The sequence below is a fragment of the Odocoileus virginianus genome, chromosome 30 (assembly GCF_023699985.2).
Source record: "Odocoileus virginianus isolate 20LAN1187 ecotype Illinois chromosome 30, Ovbor_1.2, whole genome shotgun sequence".
Classification (NCBI taxonomy): domain Eukaryota; kingdom Metazoa; phylum Chordata; class Mammalia; order Artiodactyla; family Cervidae; genus Odocoileus; species Odocoileus virginianus.
In genome coordinates, this window is record NC_069703.1 from 34,446,126 (window position 1) to 34,467,936 (window position 21,811).

The 21,811-nt window shown below is 39.1% G+C and overlaps 1 protein-coding gene and 1 non-coding gene across 13 annotated transcripts in view; one reads left to right on the forward strand and one right to left on the reverse strand.

The window, feature by feature from the left end:
* The window catches only part of LUZP1 (leucine zipper protein 1), a 97,975-nt gene that overhangs the window by 51,989 nt on the left and 24,175 nt on the right, over positions 1 to 21,811 (reverse strand). The window lies entirely within an intron of this gene.
* Positions 1,219 to 1,325, forward strand: LOC139032281 (U6 spliceosomal RNA). The gene has a single exon (XR_011484816.1). It is a non-coding gene; the product is annotated as a U6 spliceosomal RNA (small nuclear RNA).

The following is a 21,811-nucleotide window of genomic DNA, read 5'->3' on the forward strand; positions in this document are numbered from 1 at the left end:
CATGCCGCAACCAAGACCTGGCTCAGCCAAGTAAATAAAAAACTATTTTTTAAAATCAACCAAACACTAGGATGGAATGACTACAAGAATCCTTAAACAGAAAAGTAAAGTCCTCTGGGGGAAGATGACTTCTCAAAGCCTGTAGCCAGCCAGGGTCCTCTGTCCAAGGAATTCTCCAGGCAAAAATACTGAAATGGGTTGCCATTCCCTTCTCCAGGGAATCTTCCTAACCCAGGGAAAGAACCTGGGTCTCCCACATTGCAGGCAGATTCTTTACTGTTTGTACCACCAGCGAAACCCTATTTATTGAGTGTCTACCATTAGACATATTAAACACTTTCTCAATATCCTCATTCTGTTTTCCTCTTTCATTCAGCATTTTGCATATTAGAGATTTAAAGACCTATGAAAGAAATTTTAAAAAAACTTTTATCACAAATAAATAATTAGAGGGATGTCCCCAGTGGTTCAGCAGCTAAGAATAATCCTTGTGATGCAGGGGACATGGGTTCGATCCCTGCACAGGGAACTAAGATCCTACATGGCTCAGAGCAACTAAGCCCACGTACCATAACTAAAGAGTCCACGCACCACAAAGAAAGATCCTACATGATGCATCTAAGCCCCAATGCAACCAAATAAATAAAATTTTTAAAACTCTAATGTTCCATTAATAGAAAATGAAAACACTATTGAGTGTAAGCAAGCTTTGTTCTAAATCATATCAGTCTATATAGCCAGTTCAGTGTTCTCCTTGCTCAGTGGGTGCTCCTTCCTAGGGATGTGGCTGATGGTGAAAATGCAAAAAAAGTAAGCAAAGAGGAAAAGAGTTTCATTTTCTGCTCTCTCATCAACATATCTTAATATGGAAGTTATAGTATATCAGAGATTTAAGACAAGAATTAAATCAATATAAAGGGAAATGGACACTCCAGCATAAATTATGAAAAGTAATGAATCTTAACTAAGCAAGGACTTGCCTACCCACCCACTAAGCCAGAAATAAAGATGATTCCTATCAACAAGGTAACAAATGGTAATTTTCAAATTTCAGTATGGATATGGAATTACTTGTTAAAATTGCAAATTCCCAAGTACCATCCACATAAACTCTGGTTAATTGGACCTGTTGTAGAGGTCCAATTTCTATTTCTTAGTTCCCATTTTTATCCTGATTCAGATGGTACAAACACTATACTTTTAAAAATACTATTGGGGGTGCTTACTTCGGCAGCACATATACTAAAATTGGAACGATACAGAGAAGATTAACATGGCCCCTGTGCAAGGATGATACGCAAATTTGTGAAGCATTCCATATTTTTAGACCAATACAGTATACTAACGCATATATATGGAATTTAGAAAGATGGTAACGATAACCCTATATGCAAAACAGAAAGAGAGACACAGATGTACAGAACAGACTTTTGGACTCTGTGGGAGAAGGCGATGTTGGGATGTTTAGAAAGAACAGCATCAAAACATGTATATTATCAAGAGTGAAACAGATCACCAGCCCAGGTTGGATGCATAAGACAAGTGCTCAGGGCTGGTGCACTGGGAAGACCCAGAGGGATGGGGTGGGGAGGGAGGTGGGAGGGGGGATCGGGATGGGGAATACATGTAAATCCATGGCTGATTCATGTCAATGTATGGCAAAAACCACTACAATATTGTAAAGAAATTAGCCTCCAACTAATAAAAATAAATGGAAAAAAAATAAAAAATTCTCTAATCCCCCCCCCTCAAAAAAAAGAAAAAATACTATTGGGGGGGTGGGGGGAATTGTTAGGTCTCCTAGACACCAAAATGCACATTTTCTTAAGTGGTGCAACCTACAATATATATTCCAAAGATAGCATGCAGGCTGATTTTCAACAGAACTGAATCTGCCCCTTCCCTTCAATAGGTTCTTGAGAATAAATACGGGTTAATTTCAATCACTTAAGGTAATTCTACCTTCAACCTCCTAAAGCAACTTCTCAAGTCAGTGCTACTTCCACTCCTTATATCAAAGAGGCGTCGCTCCTTATCTTAGAGGGTCACTCACTGGCTTCATTCTGAGACCTCTCCAGGAAGTCTTCCATGACACCCTCTAAACCTGGGTCTTCCCTGCTGGTCCAGTGGCTAAGACTCTGAAATCCCATTGCAGGGGGCCTTGATTCAATCCCTGGTCAGGGAACTATATTCCACACACCACAACTAAGATCCAGCAAAATAAATAAATAAAAAATACACAAATAAATTTTTACAGTCTCTATGTTTAAAAAAAATAGAGATCCTATCTGAAAATAGGCAACCCTTCTCTAACCTGCAACCTGTTTCTCCTGCTTTCTCTTGATGGTTCTTAGCATCACTTAAGATTCGTTGCATTTTATAGTTAACATTTATTTACACTCTCCCTCATTGGAAGGTAAGTTCTATTAGAAAAGGGGGTCCCCCTCCCCCACTGTATTCCCTGCACCAGAACAGTGCCTAGCATATAGGAGGTACTCAATAAATGTTTATAAATAAAGCACCATTTCAGAAAACAAAGTAGGTTCTTGGTCTTTCATCCTATTCGATTGACTCACTGTCACAGGACTTTACAGCCTGGGTGATAATCCTTCCTTTCGAAGGTTACATCATTCAGAAAATTGAATCTAGGTGTCAGCCCAGGGAGGCTCCCCACCATGTGACTTTCACTACCCAATGGTAATGTGAGATTTTTTTTCAACTAAACTACAATAGAGTTTTCAAAGGTCTAGGCTACAGATGTTTCCAAATGACTTACACTCCATAGGAATGACCTGGCTCCTACCATGTGAGAAGTCAAACACAGTGCTGGCAAACACCAATGTGAAAGCTCCAAGTTTCAACAAAGCAGAACATAGTATGCTGGCAGCCAAAATCACCTTATTCTATTCTTCATTAGGTCAACCAAACACTTTCTGTCAAAACTCAGCTCTCAACATACATTTGTCCATTATGTGCAACAATATCCTATAAAGCACATACTTTATATGCTCTATAAACATCACCCTAATCCTAAAAACCCTACAAAATAGGTATTATCCTCAATTTATAGATTAGAAAATTGATATTCCAATAAGTTAAGCCATTTGCAACTAAAAAGTTAAGCTATTTGCAACTAATAAGTAGCAGGCTGGGATCTGAATGCAGGTCTACCTGACTTTTCACTTTATTTATTATTTTTGGCGGTGCAGGATCTCTGGTGCTGTGTGTGGGCTTTCTCTCGCTGCAGCAAGTGGAAGCGCAGCTTCTGGACGGCCGTGCACGGGCTGCTCAGCGCGATGGCTTCTGCTGTGGCTCACAGGCTCTACAGCGCAGGCTCAGCAGTTGCTGCCCGCCGCCTTAGCTGCCCAAAGGCATGTGGGATCTTCTGGAACCAGGGACGAAACCCATAACCAAAAAGGGAAGCCACTCTACTTGACTTTAAATTCTTGCTCTTTTCATTCTAACACTTTGACTCTTAAGCCCCACCACACCCCTCCCCACTACCCACACACACTAATATCGCCCTACCCCTGTACTAAGCCTGGCACATAAGACATGTGATACACATTTGCTGAATCCATGAGTGTTAAATAGGATATTTTAATTCAAACTCAAGAAATCACCTAAGATCAAATTCTTCAGTCCTTCAGCTTTTAAAAACGAAAATAATCAAGTTCATTCAATTCCCTCTGAATAATTTTTAAAAATGGAATGGAAAATATAGCCTTTTCAGTTTAAAAAATATTGGGTTAGGGTTTCCCTGGTGGCCAAGTGGCTAAGACTTCAGGTTCCCAATGTAGGGGGCCTAGGTTTGATTCCTGGTCAAGGAACTAGATCCCACATGCCATTACTAAAGATTCTGCATACCACAACTAAAAGTGCCCACATGCTGAACAAAAATCAAAGATCCCAAGTGCTGCAAGTAAGACCCACTGCAGCAAATAACTTAAATAAATAAATAAAAATATTATATTTATTCCAAAATGGAAACTATCAAAACACAATTCATTACTATGGAGAAATGTATATAAAGCAAGTGAAATCACAGAAGCAGTGCAGTTTCCAGATTCTCTTGCCCCTCCACCTAACAATGGTGCCCTAAAAAGCAAACATGATAATGCCTATAGAAACATTTCAAAAACTGCAACATGTTCAGTTCAGTTGCTCAGTCGTGTCTGACTCTTCACGACGCCATGGACTGCAGCCTACCAGGCTCCTCCATCCATGGGATTTTCCAGGCAAGAGTACCGGAGTGGGTTGCCATTGCCTTCTCCGTGATGATACAATGGATGTTGGCAATTTGATATCTGGTTCCTCTGCCTTTTCTAAATCCAGCTTGAACACCTGGAAGTTCACGGTTCACGAACTGCTGAAGGCTGGCTTGGAGAATTTTGAGCATTACTTTGCTAGTGTGTGAGGTGAGTGCAACTGTGTAGTAGTTTGAGCATTCTTTGGCATTGGAATGAAAACTGACCTTTTTCCAGTCCTGTGGGCAGTGCTGACTTTTCTAAATTTGCTGACACATTGAGTGCAGCACTTTCACAGCATCATCTTTTTAGGATCTGAAATAGCTCAATTGGAATTCCATCACCTCGACTAGCTTTGTTCGTAGTGATGCTTCCAAAGGCCCACTTGACTTTGCATTCCAGGATGCCTGGCTCTAGGTGAGTGATCACACCATCGTGATTATCTGGGTCATGAAGATCTTTTTTATATAGTTCTTCTGATTATTATCGCAACCTCTTCTTAATATCTTTGCTTCTGTTAGGTCCACACCATTTCTGTCCTTTATTGTGTCCTCCTTTGCATGAAATGTTCCCTTGGTATCCCTCATTTTCTTGAAGAGCTCTCTAGTCTTTCCCATTCTATTGTTTTCCTCTACTTCTTTGCATTGATCACTGAGGAAGGTTTTCTTATATCTCCTTGCTATTCCTTGGAACTCAGCATTCAACTGGGTACTGAATAGGTATTTTCTTCTTTGCCTTCACTTCTCTTTTATTCACAGCTATTTGTAAGGCCTCCTCAGACAACCATTTGGCCTTTTTGCATTTCTTTTCCTTGGGGATGGTCTTGATCCCTGCCTCCTGTACAATGTCAGGAACCTCCATCCATAGTTCTTCAGGCACTCTATCAGATCTAATCCCTTGAATCTGTTTGTCACTTTCACTGTATAATCATAAGGGATTTGATTTAGGTCATACCTGAATGGTCTAGTTGTTTTCCCTACTTTCTTCAATTTCAGTCTGAATTGGGCAATAGGGAGTTCATGGTCTGGGCCACAGTCAGCTCCTGGTCTTGTTTTTGCTGACTATATAGAGCTTCTCCATCTTTGGCTGCAAAGAATATAATCAATCTGATTTCTGTATTGACCATCTGGTGATGTCTATGTGTAGAGTCCTCTCATGTGTTGTTGGAAAAGGGTGTTTACTATGACCAACTCGTTCTCTCGGCAAAACTCTCATAGCCTTTGCCCTGCTTCATATTATGTTATACATATATGTATATAACACATAATATGTTATACAAAGATAATTACTAGTATAATTTGAACCTGATGACAGGATAAACACCTGATATAAGTAAGACTATTAACCGATAAGGCCAGCATTATTAAAAGTTCCACTATCGTGGAAAGAGGTAAATGTCCTGAACTCCAACTCGTTTATCCTTAATAAAGAAAGGATATGGCTCACCCATTATTAATCTTCTTATGTCTAAGTCTTGGGCTCCCCTGGTGGCTCAGACAGTAAAGAATCCTGCCTGCAATGCAGGAGACCAGGTTCGATCCCTGGGTTGGGCAGATCCTCTGCAGAAGGGAATATCTACCCACTCCAGCAATCTTGCCTGCAGAATTCCATGGACAGAAGAGCCTGGTGGGCTACAGTCCATGGGGTTGCAAAGGGTTGGACATCACTGAGCAGCTAACTCTTTCATGGCTCAGTCATTATTAATCTTTTCATGTCTAAGGCTTATCTCTTCAACTGCCATTTTAATAACAGAGAACAAAGATGCGAACATCAATATCTTGCTATGTCTTGAGAAGGACCAACAATGACCTCATTACAATGCATGGAGGGTAAGGGAGAGACAGGCTCCTCTATATCCAAATCATAATCCCCTCCTTCAGGATAAGGAACAACAGTTGTCAGATCTATAAAATGGGGTAAAAAAAGAGTCCAGATGATTTCTTCCAGCAATGAAAGCTATAATTCTTAGGAAAGCCAATAAACACTATCAGCATATGCCTATATTGGCTCAGTCCTCCATAAGCTAAAGAGGAAGTACACAAGACTCTCAATAATATTAAATAAGAGACTATAGCAATAGTACTAATTAATGCCATAAAATGCATTTATCAAAGACATCACTGCAATTGGTAAGGAATGATAAATGTCTTTTTAAAGCCCGTGAGGCTTGGGTAGGAGATGTGGGGAGAGGGAGAAGGAAAAGGGGAGGGAGAAGGAAGGAACCAATTAGTTAAGGAGCTATTGGGACTGCACATTTGTTACACATGGTTGTATTTTTTTAATATTTATTTATTTGGCTATGCTGGGTCTTAGTTGCAGTCCGTGGGATCTTTGTTGTGTCATTCGGGATCTTCCATTGCAGTGCAAAGACTCTCTAGTTGTGTCATGTGTCATATGGGTTCTTAATTCCCAACCAGGATTTGAACCTGTGTCCCTTGCATTGCAAGGCAGATTCTTAACCACCGGAACACCAGAGAAGCCCCTGTGATTGTATTTTAAAGAACAAACAAGACAAGGAAGTCTCATCATCAGGCTCACCATTCTCTTATTTTCAGCCCCTTAAATGCTAACAGCCATTGCTCTATTCAAGATCGAGAATATAAAGATAATAATGAGATTTGGAATCTTGCAATACATTTTAACATCAGCAGAGCCTTCATATAGTTTCAACATTTTCCCTAATCCATCACTCAATAAAATCCTATAACTAACTATTCAGCACCTACTAGTGATACAAACGGAGAAGGCGATGACACCCCACTCCAGTACTCTTGCCTGGAAAATCCCATGGACAGAGGAGTCTGGTGGGCTGCAGTCCATGGGGTCGCAAAGAGTTGGACACGACTGAGCGACTTCACTTTCACGCATTGGAGAAGGAAATGGCAACCCACTCCAGTGTTCTTGCCTGGAGAATCCCAGGGACTTGGTAGCCTGGTGGGCTGCCGTCTATGGGGTTGCACAGAGTCGGACACGACTGAAGCAACTTAGCAGCAGCAGCAGCAGCAGCAGTGATACAAATCCTACTCCATCAAACTTGCCTAAGGAGATAAGATCACTTAAAAGTATTTTTTTCCTGGTTCGTTCATTTTCTGCATGTTTCTCTATCTATATACCAGAATCACAACTCAATTTTATATCTACAAGTGACCAAAGCTATTACATTATACAGAAAACAAGTGCACACAGTAGAACATAAATATTAGTTGAATAAACAGCATACAAGTGACTAATGCACAAATCAGATTTGTGAGGTGAGCCCACTACAAGAGATCACAGTCTAAATTTCTTAGTCTGTTATGCCAGCCCCTAAGCATGCTGGCCATTACCTTTTTCCTTCTCCAGACAAAGTGACCTACTCATTATTTCCTAAGGGCCAATTGCTCACATTACATCTTTACTCAGACATTTCCCCTGCCTGGAATTATCTCCATCTCGGTCAAATTTATTCAAGAAACAATCCAATATCACCTCTTAGGGCAGCTCTCCCACACCCACCATACCTTAACCCCTCCCTTCTTGAGCACCTTTTGCTGTTTAGCATATATGCATATATATGACAGATGTACTATTCTCTTATACACTACATAGACATATTTTTTGCATTTACACCCTATTACTCCAACTACAATGGTAAAATTCTTCAAAGATGTAGTATGGACTTATTGTTTCTTTGCATTTCCACCAGCACCATGTTATGAATGTAAGAGTTTTTCAATAAAAGAGAGTAGAGGGCAGTATCCTCAGGATATATAAAGTTAATATTACAATCAGGCCATTATCAATGACCTAAATCCTTCAGTTATTTTATACAGTACAATTTGTATTTCTCAATGGTTTCCTATCACTTAAAATAAAAACCCTACACAATGTGGTCATTGCCTTCATTTCCTATCATATTCTTCCAACACTCTCTCTGATCCCTCTCTGCTCCCTACACACTGGCCTCCTTGGCTCCTCACCAAGGCCAGCTCGATTACAACCTTAGGATCTTTGTACCTTCAGCGTCCCCTGCTTCTACCAGAAACTCCCATGGCTGCTGCCTCCTTGTAATTCTAGTCACAGTTCGAATGTCGCTTCCTCGGGATGCCTTCCTGACAACCCTAGTTAAAGGTATACTCCCTTCCTCCCATTACTTCCTATCGTATCAAACTATTTTCTTTTCCTTTATATCTATCTGAAATTATTTCAATAACAGGTCTACTGCTTATCTCTCCCAACTAGTCTATAAACTCCTTGAGGGCAAGAACTTTGCCAGTCTTGTTCACCACTGTATCCCAGTGCCTAAAAAACTACCCAGCACATAGGAAACAGTCAATAAACATTAGCCAAAAAAAAAAAAACCCCAAAGAGTTTCCTCTCAGCTAATACTGTAGTTCTCCTCAAGAGCATGAATACTGTTTTCTATGTCTTTATCTTCCACAGCACCTACCAGACTAAATGCACTAGAATCACTCAATAAATGACTGAGTACACACGCCCTTCCATTTATATCTTTAAGTCAACAAATTTTAAGTACTTACTATGAACCAGGCACCAGCATTAGGATGAGATATCATCCTAATTTCTTACTTTCCTAATTTATCATGTTCATGACTGATATTCTGAATGATCTAATACTTGATCATAAGCTAAAGAAGACCTGAATCCCCTCCCTGACAGTCAGATGACCTCATTTTTTTGATCAATGAAATCTAACTTATTGCAGCTACCTGCAGGACACCATATAGACTTAGTACAGTCATCTTAAAACCACCACCCACCCTATGGATACCAAAATTTGTCAATGCTCAAATCTCATATAAAAATGTACAGCATTTGCATATAACCGATACACATCCTCCCATATCAATTCCAGATCACTTATAATTCCTAGTATAGCATAAATGCTATGTAAATACAATGCAAAGGCTAGGTAGGTAGGTAGTTGCCTCATGCATGGCAAATTCAAGTTTTGCTTTCAGAACTTTCAGGAAATTTTTTCCCCCAAATATTTTCCACTGTAGTTAGCTGAATCCACAGATACTGAAGGCCAATTGCAGTTATTTTCTATACCAGAGACCACATACTGTTCAATGATATGTCAATCTCTCATCTATCATTGTTCTTCAAGAGAATCTCTCTCAAAACACAACTGTACTGTTGGAGAGAATGCAGAGAAAAGGGAATCCTTATACAGTGTTGTTGGAGATGGAAACTGGTGCAACCACTGTGGAAAGCAGTATGGAGGTTCCTTTCAAGACTAAATGACCACATGATCCAGCAATTCCACTTCTGAGTACATGTCTAGAAAAAATGAAAACACTAGCTCAAAAGGATAAATGCACCCCAATATTCATAGCAGTACTACTTCTAACAGGCAAGACATGGAAGCAACCCAAGTACCCATCAACAAATGACTGGATTAGGAAAATATGGTGTATCTATATCCAATGGAATATTACTTGGCCATAAAAAGAATGAAACAATGCCATTTCCAATAACATGGATATCATGCTCAGTGAAGTCAGTCAAATAGAGAAAGACAAATAATATATAATTTATATGTAGAATCTAAAAAAAATTATACAAATGAATGTATATACAAAACAGAAACGGACTCACAGACACAGAAAATAAATTTATGGTCACCAAAGGGGGAAAGGGAAAGAGAAAAACAAATTCGGGGTAAGGAATTAACAAATACAAACTACTGTATGTAAAAAGATGAGCAACAAAGATATACTGGATACCACAGGGAATTATATTCATTATTTTATAATAAACTATAATGGAATATAACCTGCAAAAATACTGAATCACTATGCTATACACCTGAAATTAACACAATATTGTAAATCAACTATAATTTAAAAAAAACTATAAGAGACATCCTTGAGAAATCTGGAGATACTTGAACTTGGACTGATATTACACATCAAAAACATAATTTTTTTAGGTGTAATAATGGCATGGTGACTATAGAGTGAAGTGTCCTTATTCTAGGGAGTTACACATCTGCAGGTATCAGCTAATTAAGGGAAAAATGGATATATATACAGATTTACAGCTACTTAGGTATAATAAAGCCAACAGTTAATGAATCCAAGTAAAAGGTATGAGTATTATTTAGACTACTAGTTTTCTTTTATATATATATAATTTTACTCATTTATCTATTTACTTTTGGCTGTGCTGGGTCTTCACTGCTGCACGGGTTGTTCCCCAGCTGCAGTGAGCAAGGGCTACCTCCTCGCGTGGTGCACAGGGCTTCTCACAACAGTGGCTTCCGCTGCTGCTGAGCATGGGATCCAGGGTGCTTGGGCTTCAGCAGTTGCAGCTCCCGGGCTCTAGAGTACAGGCTCAGTAGCTGTGTGCATGGGCTTAGCTGCTCCACAGCATGTGGATCTTCCCGGACCAGGGATGGAACCCATGTCTCCTGCATTAGCAGGAAGATTCTTTACTACTGAGCCCCTGGAGAAGCCTAGCTTTTCTTTAAGTTTGAGATTTTTCCTAAGAAACTGATGGGAAAAAAATGTTTCTCTTAAAATATTAACATGTGCATTTCTCTAAGCTATAACTACTGGCTGGTTTTCAATACAAGCTTTAACATATAATTGGTCCAGAGAGTACCATAGGATTTACAACCATTAAAATACAAGAAGTAATGACAAAAGAGGTAAGGGAAAGGAAAAACTACCCTAAGCAAAGACAATATGTAGTCTAGACTAGACCAGTCCCTTTTTCTTAAGCAGCCGTGGAAGAAAAACGGTATTTTGAAATCCTGTTTCTAGAAGGCAGTTGTTCAGCACAATGCATGCAAACCCAATCTTTCAGCCTCACTCTCCCAGAGATAATCTATGATGGGAAATTAAACCACAGAACCACAAGAACAATATATATGAACAGGGCTTTCTAAATAAGCTCATTGAGTATTTTGAAAATACAATTTGATCTTTATTGCTGTTTTTACTTAAGCAGATATTAAGAACTACAATCACAAGCACCATAGTAATAACTGATTCAGGGAATTCCCTGGTAGTTTAGTGGTTAGGACTCGGTGCTTTCACTGCTGTGACCCAGGTTCCATTCCTGTTCAAGGAACTAAGATAAGATAGTACAGCCAAACAGCACAGACAAATGACAACAATGAAAACAAAAACACTGATTCAGGCAATCCTCAGCAATGGATGCTAAAACTATTTGGTAGGAGAAAAGATATTCACATTGTCTCAAAGTCACCCCACAGATTACTTACAAAGGGGATTAAGTAGGTCCCTTAACAGTAACAAGATCATACTTATCAACAACAATCATGGGACAGACTAATATCATGTGCCTCCCAATATGACACAGGGGAAGTGGATAGCATCATCCATGTAATATTTCTCACCCAAAATGTTTACCCTGAATTTAAGCATGAGAAAACAATAAGAAAAATCCAATTTACAGGACATTATAACTGGCCCTGACTCTTAAAAAGAAAACTATTGTTAAAGACATATACAGAAAAAAAAAAAAAGAGTGGGGCTGTTCTAGATCAAGGTCTTCAAACTAAAGTTTTATTGGAGTACGATCATACCCATTGATTTACACTTTTGTCTCTGGCTGCTTTTCTCTTCCAAGAGAGTAGGATCCACAAAGTAAAAAATACTTAATCACTAAAAAATTTTAAATAAACTTTAGAAAAATATTTATTTACCATCTGGTCCTTTACAGAAGTTTGCTAATCTCTGCTCTAGACTAAGAGACACAACAATAAATGTAACAAGAAATTCTTTTTTTTTTTCATTTATTTTTATTAGTTGGAGGCTAATTACTTTACAATATTGTAGTGGTTTCTGTCATATACCGACATGAATCAGCCATGGATTATATGTATTCCCCAACCCGATCCCCCCTCCCACCTCCCTCTCCACCCAATTCCTTTGGGTTTTCCCAGGGCACCAGGCCCGAGCACTTGTCTCATGCATCCAACCTGGGCTGGTGATCTGTTTCACCCTAGATAATATACATGTTTCGATGCTGTTCTCTCGAAACATCCCACCCTCGCCTTCTCCCACAGAGTCCAAAAGTCTGTTCTGTACATCTGTGTCTCTTTTTCTGTTTTGCATATATGGTTATCATTACCATCTTTCTAAATTCCATATATATGTGTTAGTATACTGTAATGTAACAAGAAATTCTTAAAGTGAATTCTGAAGGGGAGGGAAAGTTACAACATTTATGGAACAAGGGAGATATCTGAACATGAACTAATTATTATTAGACATTGTTAAATGTTGAATGCAGAAGTATTTTGGTGTGTAAGTCACAATGTACTTGTTTTCAAGTGTTTCAGAAAAAAGCAAATAAAGCAAATGTTAACAAAATATTAACTGTGAATCTGAGCTAGTGGTTCTCAAAACTTTTTTATCTCAGGACTCATTTACACTCTTAAAGACTGCCAAAGACCCCAAAAGACTTTTGTTTATGAGTTGTATCTATGTATGTTTGCTGTTGAAAAAATGAAAACTGAGACAGTGTTTAAACATGTGTCAATTTTAAAGTAACAACAAGCTCATTCATTATATGTTAACACAAATAAGGTATTTTATGAAAAGTAACTACACTTTTCAAAAACAAAAAACTTAGTAAGAGTTACACTGGCTTTTATACTTTTGCAAATTTCTTTGAATGTCTGTTCCATTATCATCTGCTTCTGCATTCAAGCCTTAAGGTATTTTGTTTGAAGTATATGAAGAAAATACAATTTCACAAAATACGTACCCAAACATTGAGTATTTTAAGTCTTTTAAGATGATTAGAGATAATTGTTCTTTGATAACACCACCTGACAAGTGGTAGTTTCTTACACATTAGTTGCAGTGTGGAATCCAAAGCCAAATATATCAGCTATTCATACTTTGTTACATTAAAATCTATTGGTCTATCTTGCAGTTTGAATGGATCTTTTACCCAGGCATGATCTTAAAAAAACCATGCATTGATCATTTGAAAAATACTGGTTCACTAAGTTGACAGATATGCAGATCTCTTGATACATTTCATTGCACAACATCAAAAAAAAATCACTTTTGTTAATATCACCATCCATCTCATCAGAGAAGACTGCACACTGGACTCCTCTGCTGCGCCAGTAGTTGAAAATCCACCTACTAGTGCAGGGGACACAGGTCCCATCCCTGGTCTGGGAAGATTTTACATCTTGCAGGGCAACCAAGCCCATGTGCCACAGCTGAGTCCGCATGCCGCAACCACTGAAGCCCATGCACCCGAGAGCCTGTGCCCCGCAACAAGAGAGGCCACTCGACGAGAAGCCTGCACACTGCACCTGGAGAGTGGCCGCTGACTCAGGGCAACTAGAGAAAGCCCGCTCGCAGCAACAGAGCAGCCAAAAAAGAAAAAAGACTAAGTACTGGGAAGCGGCCAGGCTCACCACAGCAAATAAAACTATGCCAATTCTAATTTTTGCTTGAAAGTTCTAATCCTATCACTGACAACAGATACTGTCAGTTATTTTCCTTGAAGTAACAAGCATCATTTCATTCATTCCCAAGAAAATGTCTGCCAAATTCCCAAATCTGAATAACCAGTTAACCTGTCAATCATTATTTCAAATAAAAATGATGTTTCATAAAAAAAAGAGGTTAGTTTAGCTTGCAATTCAAACACTCATACTAATATTTTCCCTCAAATAATCACACTATCTTGATATGCAAAGAAGTACTTCTCATTTCATTACATAGAATATTAAAAAGATGTTTACTCAAAGTTCAAGATTAATCACTTTTACTGCTTCATCAAGGATATTCTTAAGTGAAAGCAGCATTTTTGTTTTACAGGAAGTATATTACAAACACAATTATTACGACTACAATTTGATACTGCTACGTTGATTTGTGCTAATACACAAGCAACTTTATCTACCACTGACTGCTTTTGCATCATCAGCACAAATGTCACCACAGTGAAAAATGTAAATTATATCTTAGTATTATGAAAATAGTTTGATTTTGCAAATCCCCTTAAAGGGTCTTGGGTACCTCCTGACAAACTGTGAATAACCCTTCCAGAACCACCAATGTAGGTGGAAAGATATATGACTACTCATAATACTAACTACCCAACTGAATGTTGAGTTCCAGACAATAACAAGAAGAGATAAGAAAACCTTCTTAAGTGAACAATACAAAGAAATAGAGGAAAACAATAGAATGGGAAAGACTAGAGATCCCTTCAAGAAAATTGGAGATATCAAGGGAATATTTCATGCAAGGATGGGCACAATTAAGGACAGAAACACTAAGGACCTAACAGAAGAGATTAAGAAGTTGCAAGAATATAAAGAACATTAAAAAAACGGTCTTAATGACCTGATAACCATGATAGTGTGGTCACTAACCTAGAGTCAGACATCCTGGAGTGTGAACTCAAGTGGGCCTCAGGAGCATTACTATGAACAAAGCTAGTGGAGGTGATGAATTGCAGCTGAGTTATTTCAAATCCTAAAAGATGATCCTGTTGAAGTGCTGCACTCATTATGTTGGCAAATTTGGAAAACTCAGGAATGGCCACAACCCTTGAAAAGGTCAGTTTTCATTCCAATCCCAAAGAAGGGTAATGCCAAAGAATGTTCAAACTACCATACAATTGTGTACTTATTTCACATGCTAGCAAGCTAATGCTCAAAATCCTTCAAGCTAGACTTCAACAGTACATGAACCGAGAACTTTACAGATGTGAAAGGACTCAGAAAACGTAGAGGAAGGAATCAGAGATCAAACTGCCAACATTCACTGGATCAGGGAGAGAGAAAGGGAATTCCAAAAAAATATCTACTTCTGCTTCATTGATTACACTAAAGCCTTTGACTGTGTGGATTACAACTAGAAAATTCTTAAAGAGATGGGAATACCAGACCACCTTACCTGTCTCCTGAGAAACCTGTATGCAGGTCAAGAAGCAACAGTTAGAACCAGATATAGAATAATCTATGTGAAAGTCACAACAGACTGGTTCAAAATTGGAAAAGTAGTATGTCAAGGCTGTATACTGTCATCCTGCTTATTTAACTTAAAGTCAGAGCGCATCATATGAAATGCCAGGCTGGACAAATCACAATGCCAGGAGATCAAGAATCAAGAATGCCAGGAGACCCTCAGATATGCAGATGATACCACTCTAATGGCAGAAAGCAAAGAGGAACTAAAAAGCATCTTAAGGGTGAAGGAGGAGTGAAAAAGCTGGCTTAAAACTCAACATTCAAAAAACGAAGATGGGGGCTTCCCTGATGGCTCAGTGGTAAAGAATCTGTCTGCTAATGCAGGAGACACAGGTTCAATCCCTGATCTGGGAAGATCCCATATGCTATTAAGCCTGTGCTCTAGAGCCCGGGAGCCAAAACTACGCGAGAAGCCACTGCAATGGAAGCCCACTCACTACAACTAGAGAAAAGTCCGTGCAACAACAAAATGACCCAGCACAGCCAAAATGAATGAATAAAATAAAAAAAAACAAAAACAAAATGAAGATCATGGCATCTGGTCCCATCAATTCATGGCAAATAGAAGGGGGAAAAGAGGCAGCAGTGGCAGATTTTATTGCCCTGGGCTCCAAAATCACTGCAGATGGTGACTGCAGCCATGAAATTAAGACGCTTTGGCCCTTGGAAGAAAAGCTATGACAAACCTACAGTGGATTAAAAAGCAGAGACATCACTTTACCGACAAAGGTCTATATAGTCAAAACTACGGTTTTTTCAGCAGTCATGATTAAAGATTAGAACTATGCATCAATGTACATCTGAAATATGTAACAAATATGCCAGTTCTATTTGATACTACAAATTATTTGGGTTTCCCTGGTGGTTCAGACGGTAAAGAATTTGCCTGCATTGCAGGAGACCAGGTTTCAATCCCTAGGTCAGAAAGATCCAAATTAATTAGGAGTCAGAATTCGGAGGCAAATTATTGTAGCCCTTAGTTGAAATACTAACAAATTCCTGATACTACATCTCAACTACATTCCAATTTAATTATCCATGACAAAGTAGTACACTAGAAACAGTAGTGAACTGAGAGTCCAGGACACTTCAATTCTCATCTCAGTTCAGCCACTAACTAGTCAAACATCCTGAGCCAGGATAATAGTAAATACCCACCAAATGGGATGTTAAATCCTTAAACCTAACTTTTTTGAACCTCTAATTCATTTGTAATAGAGAACACTGGATTAAAAAATCTCTGAAGGTCTCTTCTAAGCTATAAATTCTTTAACAAAACCCAGGTTTATTAATATGACTAGAGGTGGTCAGAATTAATTATGACTAATTTTAAAGAAAGACAGGGTCCTTGATCAAAGAGAAAAAAGTTTTCCAGCAAAACTAACAACATGAAGAAGAGTTATGTGTTAACAAATGAGGTAAAGGGAGATCAAGAGAGTGGAAGAGAAAAAAAAAGAGAGGAAAAAAGAAAAAAGACAGTGGAAGAAGACAATGTGGAGCTCAACTCCCCCCATGAAAACATGAAAAATACACCTAACTATGGAGCAAGTCTCACTGAAAACACACTGGTAACTGGCAGAAAACAACTATAACCATAATAAACAGTGAAGTGATAAACATGAAGATATAAAATATGACATTAAAAACATAAAAACACAGGAGAGGGATGTAAAAACTTGTAGATCTTTTTAAGAACAAGTGAGATGGAATACAGTTTGACTTACAATGCATGTGCCCCCAAGGACCTTGTCAACTCAAACAATTTTAGTGGTGACCTTAATTCAGTTCAGTTCAGTCGCTCAGTTGTGTCCGACTCTTAGCAACCCCATGAACCACAGCACACCAGGCCTCCCTGTCCATCACCAACTCCCGGAGTTCACCCAAACCCATGTCCATTGAGTCGGTGATGCCATCCAACCATCTCATCCTCTGTCATCCCCTTCTCCTGCCCTCAATCTTTCCCAGCATCAGGGTCTTTTCAAATGAGTCAGCTCTTCGCATCAGGTGGCCAAAGTACTGGAGTTTCAGCTTCAGCATCACTCCTTCCAATGAATATTCAGGACTGATTAATAACTATCATCTAATCCAAACCACTTTACAGATAAGAAAACTGAGACCCAGAAAAATTACATGATGTGCTCAAGGTCATATTATCTGGGTGTGGCAATGCCAAGACTAAAACCCAAATTTCCCCAGTTCCCAGTCAAATGCTATCTTTCCTGTAACCCAAGCCTTCTAGAACGACCTAACTGCAGTGTCACCTGTACTATGGCAACCACTTCAATCAATATATGCTCTTTCAGGACCTCTAGTTCTACTATATCATATACATGTATAAGACGAGCAAAGAATTCTAGGCAAATAAATCCAAAAACTCACAGAGAATACTTGCAAATATGTGATAAGACACTAGTGCCCAAAGTATAGAGAGAACTCTTATAATTCAACAATTAAAAGGCAACAAATTTAAAAACGGGCAAAGGATTTGCACTGGCATTTCTCCAAAGAAGATACACAAATGGCCAGTAAATGCATGAAAAGATGCTCCAACATCATTAATCATTCAGCTCAGTTCAGTTCAGTCGCTCAGTCATGTCCGACTCTTTGCGACCCCATGAATCGCAGCATGCCAGGCCTCCCTGTCCATCACCAACTCCTGGAGTCTACTCAAACTCATGTCCATTGAGTTGGTGATGCCATCCAGCTATCTCATCCTCTGTCGTCCCCTTCTCCTCCTGCCCCCAATCCCTCCCAGCATCAGGGTCTTTTCCAATGAGTCAACTCTTCACATCAGGTGGCCAAAGGATTGGAGTTTCAGCTTCAGCATCAGTCCTTCCAGTGAACACCCAGGACTGATCTCCTCTCGGATGGACCAGTTGGATCTCCTTGCAGTCCAAGGGACTCTTAAGAGTCTTCTCCAATACCACGGTTCAAAAGCATCAATTTTTCGGTGCTCAGGTTTCTTCACAGTCCAACTCTCACATCCATACATGACCACTGGAAAAAACATAGCCTTGACTAGACTGACCTTTGTTGGCAAAGTAATGTCTCTGCTTTTTAATATGCTATCTAGGTTGGTCATAACTTTCCTTCCAAGGAGTAAGTGTCTTTTAATTTCATGGCTGCAGTCACCATCTGCAGTGATTTTGGAGCCCCAAAAAATAAAGTCTGACACTGTTTCCACTGTTTCCCCATCTATTTCCCATGAAGTGATGGGACCAGATGCCATGATCTTAGTATTCTGAATGTTGAGCTTTAAGCCAACTTTTTCACTCTCCTCTTTCACTTTCATCAACAGGCTTTTTAGTTCCTCTTCACTTTCTGCCATAAGGGTGGTGTCACCTGAATATCTGAGGTTATTGATATTTCTCCCGGCAATCTTGATTCCAGCTTGTGCTTCTTCCAGCTCAGCATTTCTCATGACGTACTCTGCATATAAGTTAAATAAGCAGGGTGACAATATACAGCCTTGATGTACTCCTTTTCTTATTTGGAACTAGTCTGTTCTACTGTTAATCACTAGGGAAATGCAAATCAAAATCATAATGCAACACCACTTCACACCCACTAATATAACTATAAGCAATCAAAAAGGAGGACAATAACAAGTTTTGTGAGAATGTGGAGAAACTGGAACCCTTTTACATTATTGATGGGAATGCAAAATGGTGTAGGTGCTGTGAAAACAGATTGGTAGCTCTGCAGAAAGTTAACTACTGTTACCATATGATCCAGCAATTCTACACTAGGTATATACTGAAGAGAAAAGATGACTTACATCCATATAAAAACTTGTACAATAACATTCATAATAGCCAAAAGCTAAAGCAATCCAAATGTCTACTAGCTGATGAACAGATAAACAAAATGTGGTATACTATACAACAGGATACTATTCAGCCCTAAAAATGAATGAAGCACTGATACAAGCTGTAATACAGATGAACCTTGAAAACACTGTGATAGGTGAAAAGAAGCCAGACAAACAAAGTCTACAGACTGTATGTTTCCATTTGTATGGAATGTACAGAATAGGTAAATCCATAAATATATAAAGTACATTATGGCTGCCAGAGACTGAAGATAGAAAAAAATGGACAGTGACTGCTAATGGGCATGGGGCTTCTTTTTGGAGTGGTGAAAATATTCTGAAATTAGATAGTGACGATGACTGCACAAACTCTGTAAATATATATATTTTTTAAGTGAATTGCATGCCTTCAAATGGTGAATTTTATGGTATGTAAATCAAATCAATAGTATTTTTATTTGTTTTGTTTTAAAACACACAGAGAGACATCAAAGTGAAATCCCCACTCATTCCCTCTTGGGTTGTGGAAAGAAAAGTACCAACACAAGGTTAATGCATCAGTCTCAGTAGTTATTGAGCAAGATATGTGTTGTAAAAGTGGGAATTCAGGGGCTTCCCTGGTGGCTCAGTGGTAAAGAATCCACCCACCAATGCAGAGACTGGAGTTCGATCCCTGATCCAGAAAAGATTCCAGATGCCACGGAGCAACTGAGCCCACTGGCCACAGCTACTGAGCCTCTGCACTAGAGCCCAAGAACCACAACTCTTGAGCCTACCTGCCACAACTACTGAAGCTCGGTGCCCTCAAGCCTGTACTTGGCAACAAAAGAAGCCACTGCAATTAGAAGCCTGAGCAATGCAATGAAGACCAGTCCCCACTCGCTGCAACTAGAGAAAAGCCTGTGCAGCAAGAAAGACCCAGCACAGCCAAAAATAAAGAAATTTTTTAAATTATTTTTTTAAAGGTGAGAATTCAGAAATATTCTGTTCTCAGGATATTCTTAAGACTGTAAGTATACAAAGGTAAGCAAATAATTACAACACAACAGAATACAATCACAACAAAAGATGAAAAAAGTACAGAAGATGATTTATTATGGAGTCAAGAAAGATTTCATAGAAGAAGTCTAAACTAGAGTATCTCCAGACAGATAATGGAAGCAAAAATGCTATATATATATCAGTCCAAACTGTGTCATAAAGGCATTTAAAAGTGGGACAAATCATTTCTCTGGAGTGATCCAAAAGAGTTTCATGGTGAAATTTAAGTTGATCTTTGAAAATGAGTAGAATATGATTATATATAAAGAAGAAGGGACTGGACTTTGAGACAAACTGAGGAAACAATGAATCAAGGGCAAAATACAATTAGAAATGCACATATTTAGCCCAGCACAGCAAAAGAAACCTAAACAAACTGCTAAAGTAGCACTGACTAGGTGCTCGTGTAGGTATGGCCTGGGCAGCATTTTAATTTGCTTCTTCCAAAAAAATACTGTCTACAGTAAGTATTTCAGTTGTTTCTTGCACATGTAAAATTTAGGTCAGCTATCTTTCTGTCCTCATTTAATCTTTACAACAAACTTGAACTAAGTCCTAATGATTCCAAAGAGGAACTCAACTTCAGAAAGTAATAGCTCACAATACCATACCTATGCATTCTGTTCAGTGTCATAAATTCATTCTCTCAATTAATCCTGAAAACGACCCTAAGGGGACTTCCCTGGTGGTCCAGTGGTTAAGATTCCACACTCCAATGCAGGGGAACCAGGTTTGATCTCTGCTCAGGGAATTTGATCCCACATGCTGCAACTAAAGATCTTGCATGCCGAAATAAACATGGAAGAACCATGTGCCACAACTAAGACCCTGTGCGGCCCAATTAAAAAAAAAAAAAACCCTAAGGACCAGGTATTACTAGTACTTCTGTTTTGTATATAAAAAAACTAAGATTCAAGGAGTGTAAGCAATTTGTCTGGAGTAGCACTGGTAATACAAAGGCAGAACTGGGAATTAAGTCCAGGCCTGCTTGATCCTATAGATTTTTTCATTCATCTATGCATGTATGCATGCTAAGTCACTTCAGGCATGTCTAACTCTTTGCGAACCCCCTATGGACTGCAGCCCGCCAGGCTCCTCTGTCCATGGGGTTTCTCCAGACAAGAATACTGGAGTGGGTTGCCATGCCCTCCTCCAGGGGGATCTTCCCAATACACGGATCATCTGCTTCATCTATCCTTAATCATTATTCAGTCTAATTCAATGTGCTTCAACGTTTATACTCTCTATTTCCAGTGACTAGGAGCAGTGGTCTCTTACATGAACAAGCACAACATACATCTGCTGAAGACACTGTTTCTCTGTATTAGACTTAAGTAAAGGTTAACAGGAGAAATCCTAGCCAAGAGACACCACCAAACAAGGTGACTTCTAGAAAACTCTTTTCTCTTCAGGTTTTTTCAAGAGGTAGGAAAGAGCCTCCAAAGCTACAGGAGACTACAGCAAGCCCCTGAGTGAGAGATGCAAAGAAATCTTCTCATCAAAAAGATGGAAAGGGCAAGCTTGACCATGATCTGGTTACAGCAATGCAGAGATCATGTGGTACACACTGCAGCAAAATCAGTGCTGACAGCTGAGCGATAACAAGCTGTGTAAGGGGGAGGGAAGGGAAACAGACGCAGTTAAGATTTAAGATTTAGACAAGAGCAGGAAACTGACACAGATGAAAGAGTGGGATGTGGTAGTATTAAGTCGAAGCAGTGCAAGAGTTAA